The sequence below is a fragment of the Mobula birostris genome, chromosome 14 (assembly GCF_030028105.1).
Source record: "Mobula birostris isolate sMobBir1 chromosome 14, sMobBir1.hap1, whole genome shotgun sequence".
NCBI lineage: Eukaryota > Metazoa > Chordata > Chondrichthyes > Myliobatiformes > Myliobatidae > Mobula > Mobula birostris.
The window spans coordinates 15,240,901-15,262,216 of NC_092383.1; the positions used below are offsets into that span (position 1 = coordinate 15,240,901).

Here is a 21,316-nt window from a genome sequence, read left to right on the forward strand (position 1 = left end):
TCCAGGGTTGGGAGGGACTGGGTCAATATCAACTTATCTCTGTAGGATTTTCTGTTAAGGGGTATTGGTGTTTCCATACCAGGCTGTGATGCAGCCAGTCGATATATACTGTCTCATGTGCATCTACAAAAGTTTTTCAAAATTTTAGATGTCACGCTGAATCTCCACAACTCCTAAGAGCATAGAGGTGCTGTTGTTCTTTCGTAATGTGATGGGCCCAGGACAGTTCCTCCGAAATAATAACACCTCGGAATTTAAAGTTGCTAACCCTCTCTAGCTCTAATCCTCCGATGAGACCTGGATCCTGGACCTCCGGTTTTTTTTTTGTCTTGGTTTACAATCTGTTTCTCGGTCTTACTAACATTGTGTAAGAGATTGTTATTATAACACCACTCAGCCAGATTTTCTGTCTCCCTCCTCTGTGTTGATTCATCACCACCTTTGATTTGGCCTACGATGGTGGTGTTATCAGCATACTTGAATATGGCGTTGAAGCTGTGCTTGGCCACACAGTCATAAGTGTAAAGTGAGTAGAGCAGGAGGCTAAGCAAAGGGCTTTGTGGTGCACCAGTGCTGATGGAGATTATGAAGGAGTTGTTGCCAATCCGAACTGACTGGGGTCTGCAAGTAAGGAAATCCAATTTCACAATGAGGTATTGAGACCAAGATCTTGGAGCTTGTTGATCAGTTTTGATGTATTACATCTAGACCCCAGGCTGTGGACACTGAACTGCAGTCTATAAAGAGCATCCTGATCTACACATCTTTGCTGTCCAGATGTTGCAGGGTTGAGTGAAGAGCCAGTGAGTTGGCATCTGCTGTGGTCTTGTTGCTCCAGTAGACAAATTGGCATGGATCGAAGTCACTTCTCAGGCAGGAGTAATTAAGTGAGAGAGGTAGAGTTAAGAGTCCAATAATATAGTAGCCACATCTATTTGGAGTGTTATGAGAGAGTGAGTGGGATGGAAAATGAAGTGAGGAGGAAATGGAGGCTCAGAGGTATTCCTGAAGATTGATTGGAGATATTCTACAGTCATCATCCATTTTGCATACAGTTTCTCCAATACAGAGGAGACCATAAACTTGGCTCTAGATGTAATACCTTAGAGGATAGAGTGGTTGTGCACAGCAAAATTACTAGGGAGCCAAGGTGGACATCTGTATAACTAACATAAATACAAGAGTTTCTGCAGATACTGGAAATCCAGATTAACACACATAAATTGCCGGTGGGTCTCAGCAATTCGGGCAGCATCTATGGAGAAGAATAAACAGCCATAATTTTAGGACAAGACCCTTCATCATGATTGATCATAGAGGGTATGCTGATGAAGGGTCTTGGCCCAAAATGTCGATTGTTAATACCTTTCCATCGATGCTGCTAGAACAGCTGTGTGTCTCTGGTATTTTGTGTGCGTTGGTGTAAATAACAAACGGTCTGTTTTCAAGTCCCTCTACAGCAGCAATACAACTTCAATTTAGGCAAATAGAGGACATGAGAAGCTTCATGAGCCAAAGCTCCTGAGAAACTTTTTGATTGTCACAAAGCACATCTTATTAAAATAGGATCAAAGTTACTTTAAGAGTTTGTTCATATGCTTATATTCTGAGCAATTTGGAAGTACAGAATCAAGAGGTTACATTTATCCTTTATTAATATTTCTCTCTCGACGCTGCTGCTATGTCCTGAAATGTTGCTTGAATCTAAGTTTTTCATTGCAGCTGTGCGTATATGTACTTGTGCATTTGGCAATAAACTTGACTGTTAGTTTGAACTTGACTCTGTTCTGACTCATGGGATACAAACTAAACAAAGTTGTCATTCTGATAAAAATATTCGGCAGGACTGAACTGAATGTGAACGCATCGCACTCAGTATTACCCAATCTCCAAGAATTTGTTACGAAACAGCTGATATTTGCAGGTCACCTTTTGTCTGCTGAAGTCAAAACTTTAAAGAAAAACTTTCTGTTACTGTACTCGCAAGGTGTTCTTTATCGGTAAGTGTACAACAGTAAATTTATCTCGAACCGAGGTTAGTTTAGATGCATTTTATAACCAGTTTGAGACTGAGTACATTTGCAATGCACTTGTGTAGAAACATATTAAAATTACCACCTCAGGGCAGATGTTACGGAACGGAAATTCTGATTTCCAGCGCCCACTGAGCAAGAGTCGACAATGTCCGTTCCATGAAGGGAAGTAGTTCATTCAGCACAGCTGATTGGGAGGTCGTATCCCCGAAATCCTTTGAAGCTTTTCAGGGAAATAACTATAAGAATTCATGAAATTAGGGCAGTGGAAGATGTCTAATTTCATTAAGAAGTTTACAAGGTCCTACATGGCAGTCCGATTTTGGAAGGTTTGGTCGCATGGGATTCAGGGCGAGCTACCGAGGTGGATTCAGACCTGGTTCGATGTGAGGAAGCAGGAAGTCAATTCTCTGACTGAGGGGATATGACTCGTGTGGGGTAAGAAGGAGAATGCCAATTCTCCAACTGGAGGGCGTGGGGGCCCTCCGATCAGTGTTATAAGACCATAAGACCGAAAGACATCGGAGTAGAATTAGGAGCAGCCCATCGAGTCTGCTCCGCCATTCCATCATGGCTGATCCCAAATCCCGTTCATCCCGGTACACCCGCCTTCCCACCATATCTCTTGATGCCCTGACCAATCAGGGAATGATCAACTTCCTGCGTAAATATACCCAGAGACTTGGCCTCCGCTGCAATCTGTGGCAGAGCACACCACAGATTCACTACTCTCTGGCTAAAATAATTATGTTCTAAAAGGTCACCCGTCAATTTTGAGGCTGTGGCCTCTCGTTCTGGACAGCCCCATGGTAGGAAGCATCATTCCTACATCCACCCTATACAGTCCTTTCAACATTGGGTAGGTTTCAATGAGGTCCCCATGCATTCTTCTAAATTCCAGTGAGTACAGGCCCAGAGCTGCCATACGCACCGCATAAGTTAACCCTTTCATTCCTAAAATCATCCTTGTGAACCTCTTCTTGCCTCTCTCCAATGACAACACATCCCTTCTGAGATATGGGACCCAAAACTATTGACAATACAACAATTGTGGCCTGACTAATGTCTTATAAAAGTTCAGCATTATCTCTTTGCTTTTATATTCCATTTCCCTTGAAATAAATGCTAACATTGCATTTGCTTTCTTTGCCACAGACTCAACCTGTAAATAAACCAGGGAGTCTTGCACAAGGACTCGTAAGTCCCTCTGCAACTCTGATGTTTGAACCTTCTCCCCATTTAGATAATATTCTGTACTATTCCACCTTTTATCAAGATGCATTATTGTACATTTCCCAACACTGTATTCCATCTTCGACATTTTTGCGCATTCTTCAAATTTGTGTAAGTCCTGCTGCAATCACTTTGCTTTCACAGCACTACCTACCCCTCCACCAATCTGTGAATCATCTGCTAACTGTGCCACAAATACATCAATTCCATTATCCAAACCATTGACAAACAATGTGAAAAGTAGCAGTCCCAATACTGACTCCTGAGGAACACCACATGTCAACGGTACCCAAGCATAAAAGGCCCTGCTCGCTGGCTGCATCCTACCTGTCAGCCATTCCTCTATCCATGCCAGTGTCTGTCCTGTAATGCCCTGGATCTTGTCTTGTTAAGCAGCCTCATGTTTGGCACCTTATCAAATGCGACTGAAAATCCAAGTAAATGACATCCACTGCCTCTCCCTTGGTCATCCTGCTTGTTACTTCCTCAAAGAGCTCTAAGAGATTTATCAGGCAAAAGTTCCCTTCACAGAAACCATGCTGACTTTGACTTTATTTTATCATTAGTCTCCAAGTACCCCAAAAGCTCATCCTTAATAATAGACTTCAACAATTTCACAACCACTGAGATTTAGCTAACTGTCCTGTAATTTCCTTTTTTTTCTGCCTTACTCCCTTCTTAGAGTGGAGTGACATTTGCAATCATCCAGTCCACCAGGGTCATTCTAGAATCAAGTGATTCTTGAAAGATCATGACCAATACATCCGTTATCTCTTCACCAACCTCTTTCAGGACACTGGGACGTAGTCCATCTGCTCCAGGTGACTTATCCACCTTAAGAACTTTCAGTTTTCCTGGCAGTTTGTGCTTTATAATAGCACTCCTGCTCGCTGACAATCACATACCTCTGTCACACTGCTAGTGTCTTCCACAGAGAAGACAGATGCAAAGTACCCATTAAATTCACCTGCCATTTCTTTATGTCCCAATAATACCTCATTAGCATCATTGTCCAGTGGTCCAAAATTTCTTTATTTCATTGCGCTACTGATACATGTGACTTGTGCTTCTCTCTCTCAAACAGCAGTATGAATTCACTCATATTATGATCACTGCCCTCTAAGGGTTCCTTTACATTATAATCTTTGTTATTCATTATAAATGTAAATTATTTGGATTATGAATGTACATGACATGTTTAACAGCTCTAGTGCAATTACAGAGTTTTCTGGGCTTCTTGATAATGAAGCAAGTTATAATGAATTCCAGAGATCACTTCGAGAGATGGGCGGAGGAACGGCAAATGTAATTTAACTTACTTAACTGTGAGATGATGCATTTGAATCAAGCTTTTAATATTGCAGTTTTTGGAAACAAATCACTGTTCAAACAACTTTAAAGTGCAAACTTTGACTTAATACTTACAGATCCTGTTCTTGGTACTGGACCAATGCTTTCTCATTATTTAAAAATCCCGCAGGTGTACGATGTTCGATGGCAGATAAGTGAGGAAGCCCATTTCTTCTCTGCCCCATCACCACTTTCCTATTTCCCAAAACCTGGCACACAATTGACAGATAATATGAATTTTATCCAAAGAGTCGGTAACTTCATGCTGAATCTTCTTCAACTAGTGGTTGCAGAATTTTATGTATACCCAATTTATAATGAAATCTGTCATCAGTAGCTGTGACCAGACACAGACATTCAAGCACTTCTCTGAGGGCTGATGTGTTGCTAATGTGGATTAATTTTGTATTTGAATTCCCAAGACCCACAATGCCAAATATTGTGTTCATTGGAGGCTTCCAGTGTAAACCAGCCCGACCACTAGCAGTAGAGTCTGAAGAGTTTGTTCAAGGCTCTGGGGAGCATGAACTTATTATGATGTCATTGGGGACATTGGTAGGTTCCTTGCCTAAGCAGATTAGAATGGAAATAGTTGAGGCTTTGCTCAAGTATCCCAGAAGGTTATTTGGAGATATGATGGGGAAATCCCTCCCAATATAGGTAATAATGCACTCCTGACGAAATGGATCCCTCAGAACGACCTTCTGGGACACTCCAACACACGAGTCTTCATTTCTCAGGGTGGTACCAACGGCATTTATGAGGCCATCTACCATGGTATGCCAGTGATTGGCATGCCTCTTATTTTTGACCAGTTCGACAATGTAGTGTCACGTACCCTGTGACGGGGATAAAGAACCAGCAGAAATAGAAAACACTTTGGAGTCTCGTATTGCTAACAACTAATAACATTTATTAGTAACTACGCAATACAGTAATATAAATGTAAATAAATCAAACAAAATTTCATCCTCCGAAATCCTTTACGAGTCACCGACTGTGACTTTAACCGGGGGACTGGTCTTCCTGTGGTGGAGCTATCACCCCGGCAAGGGTGGACACATAGACAACTCCCCACCAGTCAACCCCTTCTTTACGCTGGAATAGCAATTTGGGATCGATCCGCCTGTTCGATCCTCCAAAACCCACTTTCTCTGTAGGGACAACAATGCTCATTCAGTGTTCAGATCATGTGTCCTGAGGTCTGTATCATCTGACCTCCTATTTATTTCACCAGGCTGGGCATCACCTGTGATTCAAAGAGTCCCTCCTTCCTTTGTCTGTGAAGGAGTGCACAAGCAGGCAACCAGTCCTTGGAAGAAATATCAACAATCTGCCTTTGGTCACCATAGCAACTTATGAGCTGCTCGGTGCTGTCTCCAACTCCAAACTCAGTAAAAATCCAAAGTTACTTCCAATGCCTTAAAGTGACAGTCCAACTGTTAATCTTCGTCTCTCTCTCTCTTTTCCAAAAGCAACATATCGGTGGTAAATAACTCTGTCTCTCTCTCCTTTCCAAACAAACCATCAATGATAAATGTCTCTCTCCAAACAGTTAATAGGGGTACTCCAGGATCCCCTCACAGTAGTCAGACTTGAATCCCCAGGCGTAGCAAAGGTACTTAAGGTTTCAACAATGCATTCAACAGATCTATTGCAGACACTTAATGAGGTGATGAATAACACACTTTACCGGGACAACATGAAGAAACTGTCTGCTCTCCACCGGGACCAACCAGGGTCACCAATGAAGCGAGCCATTTTCCGGATCGAGTACATTGCCTGACACAAAGGAGCAGGGTATTTGAGCTTTGAATCCTACTGACTGCCCTGGTGTACACTTACTACTGTGTGGAGGTGATGGTTTTTCTGTTGTCCATGTTATTCATGGTCACAGTGCTGGTGGTTGTAGCACTGAAGAAACTTTGTCATTTTGGATATAGAAGAAAGCAAAAGACTGAGTAAGGTTAATCTATTTTATGTTGGGAGATGTAGTTTTATGTTTTTAAAAATTAATTGAAGATGTTTTTTCTGCAGATAATCCATGGAACCTTATATTATGGAATAATAATCAGGAGTAATAAAATAGTTGAAGCAGTGGTTCGCAGCCATTTTTGGGTTACTGCCCTCTGGGCTCTCTAAGCACATATCCAGTGCCCTCCTCTCTCTTTCTGGCTAGTACATATAAACTATTTAAAAAATTCCTTTTATGATGCACAGTTAAAGAAATTGGAACTTCAAATTCAAAGCAGTGACAAATAATTGCAAAAATTTTTGTTTTTTTCAAAGTGACAAATAAAATTATTTATTTATTTGATTACAGTGAAAGCAATTTTCATTAAGAATTTCAGCGTGTTCATTGGTAGTTCAGTCACTCACTGTAATTTCATTGTATTTTCATCTTTCTGTGAGATCGATGGGCTTCATGCAATGACAACAACCTCTCAACATCAGGCTGGACACCACTCAGAAGGAGTTTCAGATCCCTAGGTTCAGTGATTTGCAGTCTGCTTCGCTGCTGGTAAGATGGCAGCAGTGATCATCGGCCATGTTCTGTCGACTGCAAACAGTAGTTGTCAATATACTGTTTCATATAGCTATCTTGAATTAGTCTCTCTGCAATTTGCAGCATGTAACTTCCCTCCAAGCTAATTAATAATCTACAGATCTCATGAAGGACTCGTTTGTCAAAGCAGATGGCCATTCTGCAGTGGCTGTCCCCTCAATAATAAGTCTACCACTTTGGATACCATTGAGGGGCATGACCCCCCCAGTGGAAGCTGCAGTGACCGGGTTTCTGATGTTGAATCAGAAGAAAGGTGAAGAGGTCTGCAATGCTGATAGGAGATTAATAGAGACGTGAACCTGTGGCGTGATTGAGACACTCAGATGGTACGTTGCCTCCCAGGTGACAGGGCAGGGATGTCTCGAATTGGGTCCACGGCAGTCTAAAGAGGGAGGGTGAGCAGTCAGAAGTCTTGGTACATGTTGGTAGTAATGCCATAGACAGAATGGTGAGGGGTCCTGATGAGGGAATTTAGGGAGCTTGATAGAAAACTGCAAAGCAGGACCTCCAGGGTAGTAATCTCTGGGTTGCTACCCATGCCACACACCAGTGGGGGTAAGAATAAGATGGTTTGGCAGATGAATGTGTGGCCGAGTGAATGGTACAGAGGACAGGGGTTCAGATTTCTGATCATTAGGATCTCTTCTGGGGGAGGAATGACTAGTACAAAAGGGATGTGATGGTCCCTCCCTTTATTCTATGGTCTATTTGACAAGGTTCCACATGGTAGGCTTATTCAGAAAGTCAGAAGGCATGGGATACAGGGAAGTTTGGCCAGGTGGATTCAGAATTGGCTTTCCTGCAGAAGGCAGAGGGTCGTGGTGGAGGGAGTACATTCTGATTGGAGGATTGTGGACTAGCGGTGTCCCACAAGGATCTGTTCTGGGACCTCTACTTTTCGTGATTTTTATTAATGACCTGGATGTCAGGGTAGAAGGGTGGGTTGGCAAGTTTGCAGGCGACACAATGGTTGGTAGTGTTGTAGATAGTATAGAGGATTGTCAAAGATTGCAGAGAGACATTGATAGGATGCAGAAGTGGGCTGAGCAGTGGCAGATGGAGTTCAACCCGGAGAAGTGTGAGGTGGTACCCCTTGGAAGGACAAACTCCAAGGCAGGATACAAAGTAAATGGCAGGGTCCCTGAAAGTTGCCTCACAGATGGATAGGGTAGTTAAGAGAGCTTATGGGGTGTTAGCTTTCATAAGTCGAGGGATAGAGTTTAAAAGTCACAATGTAATGATGCAGCTCTATAAAACTCTGGTTAGGCCACACTTGGAGTACTGTATCCAGTTCTGGTCACCTCACTATAGGAAGGATGTGGAAGCATTGGAAAGGGTACAGAGGAGATTTACCAGAATGCTGCCTGGTTTAGACAGTATGCATTATGATCAGAGATTAAGGGAGCTAGGGCTTTACTCTTTGGAGAGAAGGAGGATGAGAGGAGACATGATAGAGGTGTACAAGATAATAAGAGGAATAGATAGAGTGGATAGCCAGCGCCTCTTCCCCAGGGCACCACTGCTCAATACAAGAGGACATGGCTTTAAGGTAAGGGGTGGGAAGTTCAAGAGGGATATTAGAGGAAGGTTTTTTACTCAGAGAGCGGTTGGTGCTTGGAATGCACTACCTGAGTCAGTGGTGGGGGCAGATACACTAGTGAAATTTAAGAGACTACTAGACAGGTATATGGAGGAATTTAAGGTGGGGGCTTATATGGGAGGCAGCGTTGAGGATCGGCACAACATTGTGGGCCAAACGGCCTGTACTGTGCTGTACTATTCTATGTTCTATGTTCTATTGTCCTCTCCTATCAGATTCCTTTTTCTTTTTCCCATTGCCTTCTCCACTAGTCACTTGCCAGATTCTCACCTCATTCCCTTTTTTCCAACTTCCTACCCCGGATTCACCTATCACCAGGCAGCTTTTGCTACTCCCTCTCACCACGCTTTCATTTTGAATTCTGCACGTTTCTTTTGAGTCCTGATGTAGGGTCTTTGCTTGAAAACTTGTCACTTCATTCCGTTCCCTCCCCCCACACCTGTTGATGCTGCTTGACCTGTGGAGTTCTTCCAGCATTTTGTGTGTCTGTTCCATATTTCCACCATCTGCAATCTCTTTGATTTTCTATTTTACAGGGGAAAACCAAGGTCATCTACTGTTATGCGAAATTAAGTAACTTTCTTTCACTTGGCCACAAACTTTTGTGGTTCACTAGCAGATGTGACCTTTCCTGTGCCATTTTCTTAATTATGCTATAAGTTAGTCAACTCTCAGGCTAGTTCAGCCACTCAGTTAGCTGATGCATGATCTGAATCACGAGCCCATCTGCCTCTTCAGGAATGGAGAGTTGGGTGAAGATGCACTGGTCCAGGTTGGTCGGTGAGAGCTGGAAGGTGTCAGCAGCTTGATACTCCTAGGTGTTTTTGTATTCCAACTTAACAGATGACTTGTCCTTGGCCCATCTCATCGATGCAATTATCAATGCAATCACAAGGAAAGCATTCTAGCATCTTTGTCTTCTTAGAAATCTAAGTACTTTCAGCACGCAACCAAACACTTCCAACAGACATGTGCAGATGTACTAGTTGCTTCATGGACTGGGATGACAAAACAAAAATGCAGGAAGTTGAGAAACTAAAGAGAGTAGTGGACTCAGCCCAATATATCACAGGTACATCCCAACCCACCATCAGGAGTAACTACAAGAGGCGCTGCCTGAAGAAGGTAACATCTACCAATGATCCCTATAATCCGGGTCATGGAATTTTCTCTCAGCTACCATTGGGCAAGTGGTTCACCCACACAACTAAGTTCAAGAACAGTTACAACCCTTTAACAAATCAGTTATTAAATCAACCTGTACAATCATAATCACTAGCTATGTACAACAACATGATCACATTGTACGGCAATGGCCTTGGTTAATTTTATTCTAATTGCAGTCGTTCTTGTAAAAAATATATAATCTACATTATTAATCTATGTTTTTCTTGTAAATGTTGCATCTATGATGTTATGTGCCTTTGACATTGCTGCAAGCAAGTTTCTCATTGCAACTCTACATACATGTATGTTTGGGTATGGCAATAAACTGGACATTGACATTTTGATTTCATTAGTGTTAATATACTTGCTAAAAATTGTGAATCTGTGCTGCAATATTTTCAATGAACCTCAAGACTAAAGATTTTTTAAAGACTTATTAGATTAGCACTATTTATCTCAAAATCAAAATCTTGAATCTTACAGTTACTGACAAGCAACAAATGTGCAAAAGAAGATAAATTGTGCAAAGCAAAAAATATAATACCGACAACATGAGTTGTAAAGAGTCCTTGAAAGTGAGTCCATAGTTGTGGAATCAGTTCAGGGTTGTTCCTAAGATGCTGAGGCCGTGCCTTCAGGCTTCTGTACCTCCTCCCTAATGATGGTGATGAGAAGAGGCTGTGGAATCCTGGAATGTTACATCTCTATTTTGAGTATTTAACTATTTTACATTCCTGTTGGACACCAGAATGAATATAGTGAACATAAATGCAGCAAAATGACAGAGACTGTCTTGAGGAACTTTGCAAGAAAGAAGGAGTCTAATGATTAAGATTCCATGACCAAGGGATTAAGCAGCTGAAGACACCATTGTCAATGGTGGAGTGCAGGAGACTTGCAGTAAATTGATGTCAATGTTACAAAAGTGGAGATTTCTGGACTGTTGTGGGTCAGAGGAGTTTACGGAGGTGAGGAAAGGAAAGATCATGGAAGGATTTGAAAGCAAAGATAAAGTTAAACAACACAGAGAGGTAAAATGTCAATGAACACAGGAGAGATAACTTGGCATATTTACTATCTGTAATAACTTCGTTCAGTGGTAGGGGCAGAAAACTTATCAGCGGGCACTTTGACACAGAAACAAAGTGGTTAGCATAATACAATGATTTAATTGAAAAATGACTGAGGTTGAAATACATGAGATCAGTAAATGAAGAAAAGTTGACACAAAAGAAGAAGACAGTCAAACGGCCACAACATTGAAATGTGGACTGTGTAAATGATGGAAGACAACTGTCCAGTTAGGCTGGACAAACCCAAGTTGTTTTCTCTGGAGCATCAGAACATGAGGGAAAACCTGAGAGTCATTTACAACATATTGAGATGCATTGATAGGGTACACAGGCATATACATTTCCCGGGGTAGACGTGTTGAATAATGGAATACATGTATTTAAGGTGAGAGGAGGTAAATTCAAGAGCGATACACAGTACGGTTTGTTACACTTCCTCCCACTGTACTCCCTTTGCACTCATAACTACATGGCCAGGTTTTGCTCCAGCTCCGTCTACAAGTTTGCAGATGCTACCACTGTAGAGATCTATATCTCAAATAATGGTGTGTTAGTGTACAAGAAGTAAATCGATAGCTGGGGAAAATGGTGCCATGACAATACCCTTTCCTTCAATGTCAGCAGAACAAAAGAACTGTTGTTTGACATCTGAAAGGAGGGCTATAAATGTGCTCTTGTCTACATCAAAGGTACTGAGGTTGAGAGGATTGAGAGCTTCAAGTTCTGAGGAACAAATATCACCAATAACCTGTCCTGCTCCAACCACACCTATGTTACAGCCAAGAAAACACACCAACACCCCTCTTTCCTCTGATGGGATTCTTAATGAAAGGTCTTAGCACAAAACGCTGATGTTTCTTATTCTCCATAGATCTTTCATATGGCATGAATGCTGCCTGAACTGCTGTGTTGCTCCCACATTTTCTGTGTGTTGGTCTAAATAACAGGTGATCAGAGTTCAAACCTCTGCTATGTCATATCTTATGTACACATGGGAGATTAGAAGCTTCACGAGCCAAAATTTCCAGGAACCTTCTTGAATTCCTTGAACCCTCTTAATAAAGTAGGGTCAAACTCACTTTAAAAGTTTGTTCATGCAATTCTGTGCCTGAAAATATAGAATTACAGAGTCAAGAGTTTAAATTGAGGTTTAATTTGTGTTTCCCTGTGAATGTTGCCTACATGTGCCTGTAATGCTGCTTGAAGCCAAGTTTTTCATTTATGCCTGTGTATGATTATACAGCCTCTTCTCCTCCATTTTCACACTGAATACCGATGTGCATCAAGGCTGCATGCTGAGCCCTCTTTTGTAGTCCTTTATCACCTATGACTGCGTTCCTGTACACGGTTGTAACTCCATAATCAAGTTTGCAGACAACACCACGGTGGTTTGCCTGATCAGAGGGGATGACGAGACAGCCTACAGGGATGACGTCCAGCACCTGGCCGCATGGTATGCTAATAACAACTTGGCCTTTAACACCCAGAAGACCAAGGAGATTATCGTGGACAGCAGGCATACTAGGAGCCACACTCATGTCCCCATCTACATCAATGGAGCTGTAGTGGAGGGTGTATCAAGTTTCAAATTCCTTGATGTCCACATTTCTGATGATCTCACCTGGTCCCTGAACTCCTGCATCCTGATTAAAAAGACGCAACATTACCTTCACCTCTGTCCCAGGATACTGACAGACTTTTACCGCTGTACCATTGAGAGCATACTCACCAACTGCATCTCGGTGTGGTATGGCAATTGTCCCGTATTGGACCGCAAAGCACTCCAGTGGGTGGTGAAAACTGCCCAGCGGATTATCGGCACCCAATTGCCCACCATTGAGAACATCCACCATAAACGCTGCCTGGGCAGGGTGAGAAGCATTTTCAAGGATACATCTCACCCTAACCATGGACGTTTTACTTTCCTCCCATCCGGTAGGCGCTACAGAAGCCTCTGCTTCCGCACCAGCAGGCACAGGAAGAGCTTCTTCCCTGAGGCTGTGACCCTGCTGAACCTCACATCACAGCACTAAACAGTATTGCACCCATACTGGACCGTCTCAGTACTTTAATATTTGTATGCTGTAGCACTTACCTTTTATTCACAGTTATTTTGTAAATAATACAATTCTTTTGCACTTCTGGTCAGATGCTAATTGCATTTCATTGGCTTTGTATCTGTACTCGGCACAATGACAATAAAGTTGAATCTAATTTAATCTAATGTACGTACTTGTGAGTCTGGTTTTAAACTTGACTTTGACTTCTGCGCTGACTCAGGAGATACAAGCCAAACAACATTGTTCATACTGATAAAAACATTCGACAGGACTGAAGAAAAAGTGAATGTATCACATTGAATATGACCCAATCTCCTAGACTTGTCTCCAAAGAGCCGAAGAATGCGGGTAACTTTTCCTTTGCTGAAATCACAACGACATGAAAGAAACACACACATAATGCTTGTGGAAAGCAGCAAGCCAGGCAGCATCTATAGGAAGAATTTCCAGCATCTGCAGATTTCTTCATGATTGCGGCATCAAAGAAAATCTTTCTATCACTCACAAGGTGTTCTTTATTACTAAGTATAAAATTGTAATTACTTCTCTAATCCTGGTTATTTTTGGGTACATTTTATAACCAGCTTGAGGCTGAGTATGTTTACAATGCATTTGTGTAGAAACATTAAAATTACCAAGTCTGGGAATATGTTAGGGAACGAAGTTCTGATTTCCAGTGCCCGCTCAGCTAGAGTTGACAATGTACACTCCATGAAGGGAACTCATTCAGCACAGCCCATTCGGAAGTTGTACCTGCAACATCATTTCGAGCTTTTCAGGGAGGTAAGGAAGAGCTTGGATGAAGTTAGAGCAGTGAAGGTTGTCAATATGGAATCAATTCTGGACTTTACAAGGTCCTGAGTGGTAGGTGGACTTTGGAAGGTTTGGTCACATAGGATTCATGGGAGCTTGTGAGGTGGATTCAGAGTTATTTTGGTAGGAAGGAGAATGTCAATTCTCTGACTGGAGGGCTGTGACTAGTGTGGGGTCCCACCGATCTATGTCAGCATTTTTGGTATTTATTATAAATGTAGATTATTTTGGATATGCATAAACCTGATATGGGAATTCTCACTCAACTGCCGTTTTAGTTGCAGTTTACGTACAACCGTCGGCTGACGCAAATGTAGTTTGTGATGCTATTGTTTCGACCTTTGCTAAAATACGAACTCTAATGTGTTTGCTTTTGTTGGCTGTTACGGGGTATTTCAATCATGTTTCTCTCGAGGCAACAATACCAACTTCATATCAATATGTCAGCTTTCCTACCGGGGGCATAGAGCTCTGGACCTTCTGTTTGCAAAAGTAAAGGATGCATACATGCCCTTCCACTGCTTGGCAAATCTGATCACAATCTGGTCCTGTTAACACCCAGGTATTTAGCTCTTGTCCAGCAGCAGCCCATGTCAACAAGGAGTGTAAGGAGGTGGAAGCAACACACATGAAATGCTGGTGGAACTCAGCAGGCCAGGCAGCATCTATGGGAAAAAGTAAAGTTGACGTTTCGAGACTCTTCGGCAGGACTGGAGAAAAAAATAGATGAGAAGTAGATTTAAGAAGTGGGGGAGGAGACAGAGAAACATAAAGTGGCGGTTGAAACTAGGAAGGGGAGAGATGTAGTAAATAGTTAGGAAGTTGATTGGTGAAATCGCAGTTAGCGCTAATAGGGCTTCCATTTAAATCATTACAAGAAACTCGGAATCTAGGAGCTGATCAAAGTAAATTTAAGTTTAGACTGAAAGCAGCAGGAGACTGCATTACAAAGAGCAAGTCACTCAAGAAAAACAGAAGGAAATCTAAAAGATTAATGTCTTTCGTATAACAACATTTAACCGATTCAGGTACTCTAAAAACCAGAGACCCCTAACTTAATGATAATGGTCCATGGCATAAAAAAGGTTGGGAGCCACTGGGTTAAATGTTTTTGTTGTGAATTTATAATGCTTACCAGTATTTTTTTAACAATTTTACTGCAGACTCAGTGTGATCCGCTTTTCTCAAGATAGGTAGACCTGGATGGAAAGACATTGCAGATTGCATCTGCTCTTGGTATTATTTTCATCACACTGACTTGTCCGGTTACCCAAGGGGCTAAAATATTGGTTATACCTGTGGATGGAAGTCATTGGATTAATAGGAAAATTCTCGTAGAAGAGCTGAAACTTCGTGGACACAATGTTACTGTGCTTTACTATTCTTCATCTTCACATATGAAGGAAAATCCTGATCTCTATCAATCCATTGTTATTCAAATTCAAGAGAAATATGACAAATCTCTGTCAATTATGATTGAAAGAATTGTGGAACTGTCATTGAAGAGGTTACAGAATGGTGGGACCATTTGGGACCATATGAAGCTCCAAAAATTCATGAAGCATATTTCATATAAAGTTCACAAATGGAATCAATCATTTGGTATTGCAATTTTTCAAAACAAAACTCTGTTAAAAGAACTTGAAAGAGCAAATTTTAGGGTATCGCAGAAGTATAAATCAAGCCTACAGTGTAGCTCGTACGCACAAGTATAAATCAGACTTTACTCTGGTATTTGTAATGCAAAGTCTTGCTCTTTAAACTCAAGAAAAGAACCTGTTGCTCACTATCCCTGTTGTAACTTGTTACCCTTGAACCAGAAAGGTGACCTAGTTGTGCAGCTGAGTTCTGCTTCCAAATTATATTTGTATGTTGTATGTCGTTCAAATTCAGCTACAACTGGGAGTGTCCATACAGTGAGTAGAGTTAAAGTGGCGACAAGAAAACACACAACTACATGTAAAATATTTTTGTTGCTTATTTATTATTATGCTTACCAACATTTCTAATCAATTCTACAACAGGATCGGTGTGATCAGCTAATTTCAAGATGGACAGTCCTGGATGGAAAGGCAGAATGCAGATTGCATGTATCCTTAGCATTTTCATCATGCTGCCTTGTCCAGTAACACAAGGGGCTAAAATATTGGTTGTGCCCGTGGGCGGAAGTCATTGGATCAATATGGAGATACTAATAGAAAAACTAAAAGAACATGGACACAATATCACAGTGCTTTCTTACTCATCAAGTTTGTATCTAAAAGAAAGACCAGATCTCTTTGAAATCATAACGACTGAAAAAGGAATATACATTGAACGATCTAATGTTATCAAGCAGATTAAATTGCTTTTGCAAAATTCATTGGAATGCTTACAAAATGGTTGGACAACATGGGGCAAAATTAAGTTGCAGTTATCTTCAAGTGTTTTCGTGTATGATTTACATAGCTTGTTTCAGAAGGAAACTAGGGCAATATTTGAAAACAAAAGTTTGTTAAACCAGCTTAAGAATGCAAATTTTGAGATATTGCTTACAGATCCTGTTTTAGTTGCTGGTCCAATGCTTGCTTATTATTTAAAAATCCCGATGGTGTATAATGTTAGATGGCATTGTTTTGGAGAAGCTCATTCTCATTTTGCCCCATTGCCACTTTCTTACATCCCATATCCAGACACACACTTTACAGACAAAATGAATTTTCTCCAGAGAACAGAAAACATTGTGCAATATCTTATTCAGCTAGTCACCGCAAAATTATTTATATGCCCAATTTATAATGAAATCTGTCATCAACATCTGGGACCAGACACAGATATCCAAACACTTCTCTTGAGGGCTGATGTGTTGCTGATGAGAGTAGATTTTGTATTTGAATTCGCAAGACCCACCATGCCAAATATTGTCCACATTGGAGGCTTCCAGTGTAAACCAGCCCGACCACTAGTGGCAGAGTTTGAAGAATTTGTTCAAAGCTCAGGGAAGCATGGACTTATTGTCATGTCATTAGGATCCCTTATTGATTCCTTACCAAAGCAGATTACAATGGAAATAGCTGAGGCATTCGCTCAAGTACCCCAGAAGGTTATTTGGAAATATGATGGGGAAATCCCTCCCAATATAGGTAATAATACACTACTGACAAAATGGATCCCTCAGAACGACCTTCTGGGATACCCCAACACACGAGTCTTCATTTCTCATTGTGGTACCAATGGCATTTATGAGGCCATCTACCACGGGGTGCCAGTGACTGGCATTCCTCTTATTTTTGACCAGTTTTACAATGCACTTCGACTGGAATCCCGAGGTGCAGCAAAGGTGCTTAATGTTGCAACCATGCATTCAACAGATCTATTGCAGGCACTTAATGAGGTGATAAACGGCACATTTTACCGGGATAACATGAAGAAACTCTCTGCTCTCCACCGGGACCAACCAGAGTCTCCAATGGAGAGAGCCGTTTTCTGGATTGAGTATGTTGCCCGACACAAAGGAGCAGGGCATTTGCGCTCTGAATCCTACCGACTGCCTTGGTACAATTACTATTGTGTGGATGTGATGGTTTTTCTGTTGTCCATGTTCCTCATGCTCACAGTGCTGGTGGTTGTAGCACTGAAGAAACTTTGTTGTATTACATGTAGAAGAAAGCAAAAGACTGAGTGAGGTTACATTATCTTGTGTTGGGATATAGTGTTTTATGCTCTTTATAACTGATTGATCTTTTTTCCCAGAAGTTAATCCATGGAACCTTCTTTCCAGATTTCATGAATTTAGCAAAGGCTATTTTGAGTAAAATCATCAGCAATAGACACATTATATAATAGACTTTGTGCTTTGATATGCATAAAAGATTTGTAACTACCTGATCCACATTTCACCGGGAAAACAGGGGATATAAAAAAGTGACCAGAGGTGTAAGAGAAAACAAACTAATTCAGCTGATCTAAGAATAAAGAAATATTCTTTTGAAAGGTGTTTGATTTTAATGATTCTTCATGTCGGTCAAATTAATTTTATCACTCATGAATCCCAGTGAAATTTTGGTCTAAAAATTATGCAAAAATGGTCAAAGTTCATTGTCAAATATATCTTTGATGCTGATCGCAGTACAGAATAAGTAGTTTACAATGTGCAGGTTAAATGTATTTACACATATCATCTGCAGAGAAATGGACAGCAATATCAAGTGATCTGAAGAGGAATGAGCCACACAGTTCCCTAAACCTGTTGAGTCACTCAGATTCCATCAATGTATTGTATGCATTGACCTTAACATGTTTGCTCAACGACATAAAAACTATAAAAAATTTTGATTTAGAATGCAGAAATGAAAAAAAATGGGAACGGCAAATTCAAAGCAGTGACAAATAATCACGAACGTTATTCAATTTTGTAACGTGAGAAATAAAATATTTTCTTTATTTAATTGCATTAAAAGCAATTTTCATTAATAATGTTAGAGTGCACACTAGTAGACTGCCATTCATTGATTTTTCTCCTTTCTGTGAGGGCTTTCTGCAGTGATATCAGCCTCTCAATATCAGGCTGAACGTCACTCAGAAGGAGCTTCAGTGGCCCATGTTGCATGATTTGAAGTCTGTTTCGTTGTTTGTAAGATGCCACCAGTGATTATCAGCAACATTCTGTGGGCTGCAGACAGTAGTTCTAAATATACTGTTAAATATATCGCTTCCAAATTACTCTCACTGCAATCTGCAGCATGCAATTTCCCTCCAAGAAATGTTCAAAAGTTCATTTTAATATCAGAGAACATATACAGAATACAAGCTGAAATTCTCACACTTCACAGACATCCAGAAAACAAGAAACAAGATCAGAGTTAATGATAGAAGCATTCATCCGAAGCCTTCTCTTTTCTCCCTTCTCACAAGCAGCAGTAAAACCTGTAGCACCAGAGGTCCCAACATACTCGGCCACTGTTTTAATAAGACATGGAATTCCCAGGCCACATTTTGGTAAATCTGATCACTCGGCTGTGCTTTTCATAGCTGCACATAGGCAGAGGCTGAAGAGCAAAGCTTCAGCATTCAGGACAATGAACTGGAGGTCACAGGAGGCTGAGGAGTGGCTACGAGTTTGCTTTGAGTCTGTTTTCTGAGTCGTGGTTGGAACAGATTTTATTAAAACATCTGTGGACAAGAATGTCCCCACATAATCATTCAGTCATTCGAGTTCTCTGCGAACAGAACTCCTGGATGAACTATGAGAACTAGACTGGAAGAATTCAAGTCTGGTTATTGAGAAAGTTACAAGAGGTGAAGATACGACCTCCGTAAAGTCTTTTCATGGGTGAAGTGAGAATCCCTGAACAAACTTGAATCAACACAATAGGCTTGCCCTTTATGGCAGAGCTTGAATACTATCACCTCGTATAAAGTTAAATCACCTCTGTAAAAAAAATAGAAAGCAGAGTAGCATGGTGTCAGGAAATAATCTTTCCTTCAATGTCAGAAAAATAAAAGAGCTGGTGATTGACATCAGGAAGGAGAACTATGCCCCAGCTCTTGACTACATTGGTGGTTTTGAGATTGAGAGGGTTGAGAGCTTCAAATTCCAAGGAGTAAACATCGCCACTGGTCCAACTACACTAATGTCATAGTCACGGAATCACACGCACACCTCTCCTTCCTCAAGTGGGTATCCTAATAACTCATCTGGGCACAAAATGTCGATGTTTATTCTTCTCCATAGATCAGGTGTTCCCAACACTTTTTATGCGATGGACCAATACCATTAAGCAAGGGATTCATGGGCCCCAGGCTGGATACCTCTGCTATAATGGACTGCTGAGTTCCTCCAGCATTTAGTGTGTGTTAGTCTAAATAAAAGTGGTCAGAATTCAAATCCCTCCACAGTAGCGATACAACTAAAATTTAGGTAACTATGGGATATTAGAAGCTTCCTGACCCAAAATTCCTGGGAAACGTTGATTTTCATTAAACCAATATCAATAAAGTCGCAAGAAAGTTACTTTAAAAGTTTGTTTATATGCTTATGTTCATGGAAATGTGGAATTACAGAGTTGAGTTTAAATTTAGGTTTAATTTATGTTTGTGAACGCTGCTGTATATGCCTGTAATGCTGTTTGAAAGTAAGTTTTTCGTTGCGCCTGTGCAAGCATGTACTGGCGCATTTGACAATAAACTGGACTTGGACTTTGTTTTGACTCAGCGGATACAAGCCTAACAAAGTTGTTCATACTGGTTGAAACATTCGGCAGGACTGAATTGAAAGCGAACACATGACACTGAGTATTATCTAATCTCCTGGACTTTTTCCCTTACAGCAGAATATTTCAGCTCGCTTTGCTTTGCTGAATCACAACAGCATCAGACAAAAACTTTCTATTACTGGCAAGGAGTTCTTTACGGGTAAGTGTAGAATTATAATTACGTCTCCAATCCAGGTAATGTTTGGATGCATTTTAAAAGCAGCTTGAAGCTGAGTAAGTTTTCACTGCAATAGTCAGAAACATGTTAAAGTTACCACCCCAGGGAATATGTTAGGGAACGAAGTTCCGATTTCCAGTGCCCGCTCAGCAAGAGTCCACAATGTATGCCTCATGAAGGGAATGGACAAGAGTGTCGCGTAGGAAGCGATCCCTGGGGAGAGCAGAAAGTGAGGGGTGGTGGTGGGGGCGGGGGGGGGCGCCTCCGCGTCCAGCAAATAATGCTCCGGAACTTCCGCCGCTCGCATGGGTCCCAGCATAGCCTGCCGGTTTGTCGGGTACGTGGAGTACTCTATGTTCCAAGCCCGTCCCGTACTTTTCTTACGCAATATCGACGACAGCATTGGTGCTGCTTCCTGCAGCCATGCTAAACTCATCGATTTTACCCACTTTGCCTCCAACTTCCATCCCGCCCTCAAATTCACCTGTTCCATTTCCGACACGTCCCTTTCTCGATCTCGCTGGTTCTATCTCTGGAGATAGCTTATCCACCGATGTCTATTATAAACCAACGGACTCTCACAGCTGCCTGGACTATACCTTGTCCCAGTCCGCTCCTTCTCAAAACGCCCTCCCCTTCTCTCAATTCCTCCGTCTCCGCCGCATCTACTCTCAGGATGAAGCTTCATTCTGGAACGAAGATGTCCTCCTTTTCAAAGAAAGGCGCTTCCTTTCTTCCATCATCAACGCTGCCCTCAAAAGCATCTTTTCCATTCCACTTATGTCTACTTTTACCCCATCCTCCCGCTACCTTACCAGGATAGAGTTCCTCTTGTCCTTACCTACCACTCTACAAACCTCCGCGACCAGCACAAAATTCAAAATTTTCCGAAACCTCGGCTACTTCCAACTGGATCCCAGCACAGACATCTTTACCACCCCACCCCTACCCCCTCCTCCTTGAAGTCATTCTTCTGAAGAAACCATTTTCTGTACTGTCCTCCCAACTGC

At 41.5% G+C, this 21,316-nt stretch overlaps 1 pseudogene; it reads left to right on the forward strand.

Annotated features, from left to right (window-relative positions):
- Positions 1-1,951: 1,951 nt before the first annotated feature.
- LOC140209454 (UDP-glucuronosyltransferase 2C1 pseudogene) lies at positions 1,952-17,867 on the forward strand (annotated as a pseudogene).
- Positions 17,868-21,316: the final 3,449 nt, after the last annotated feature.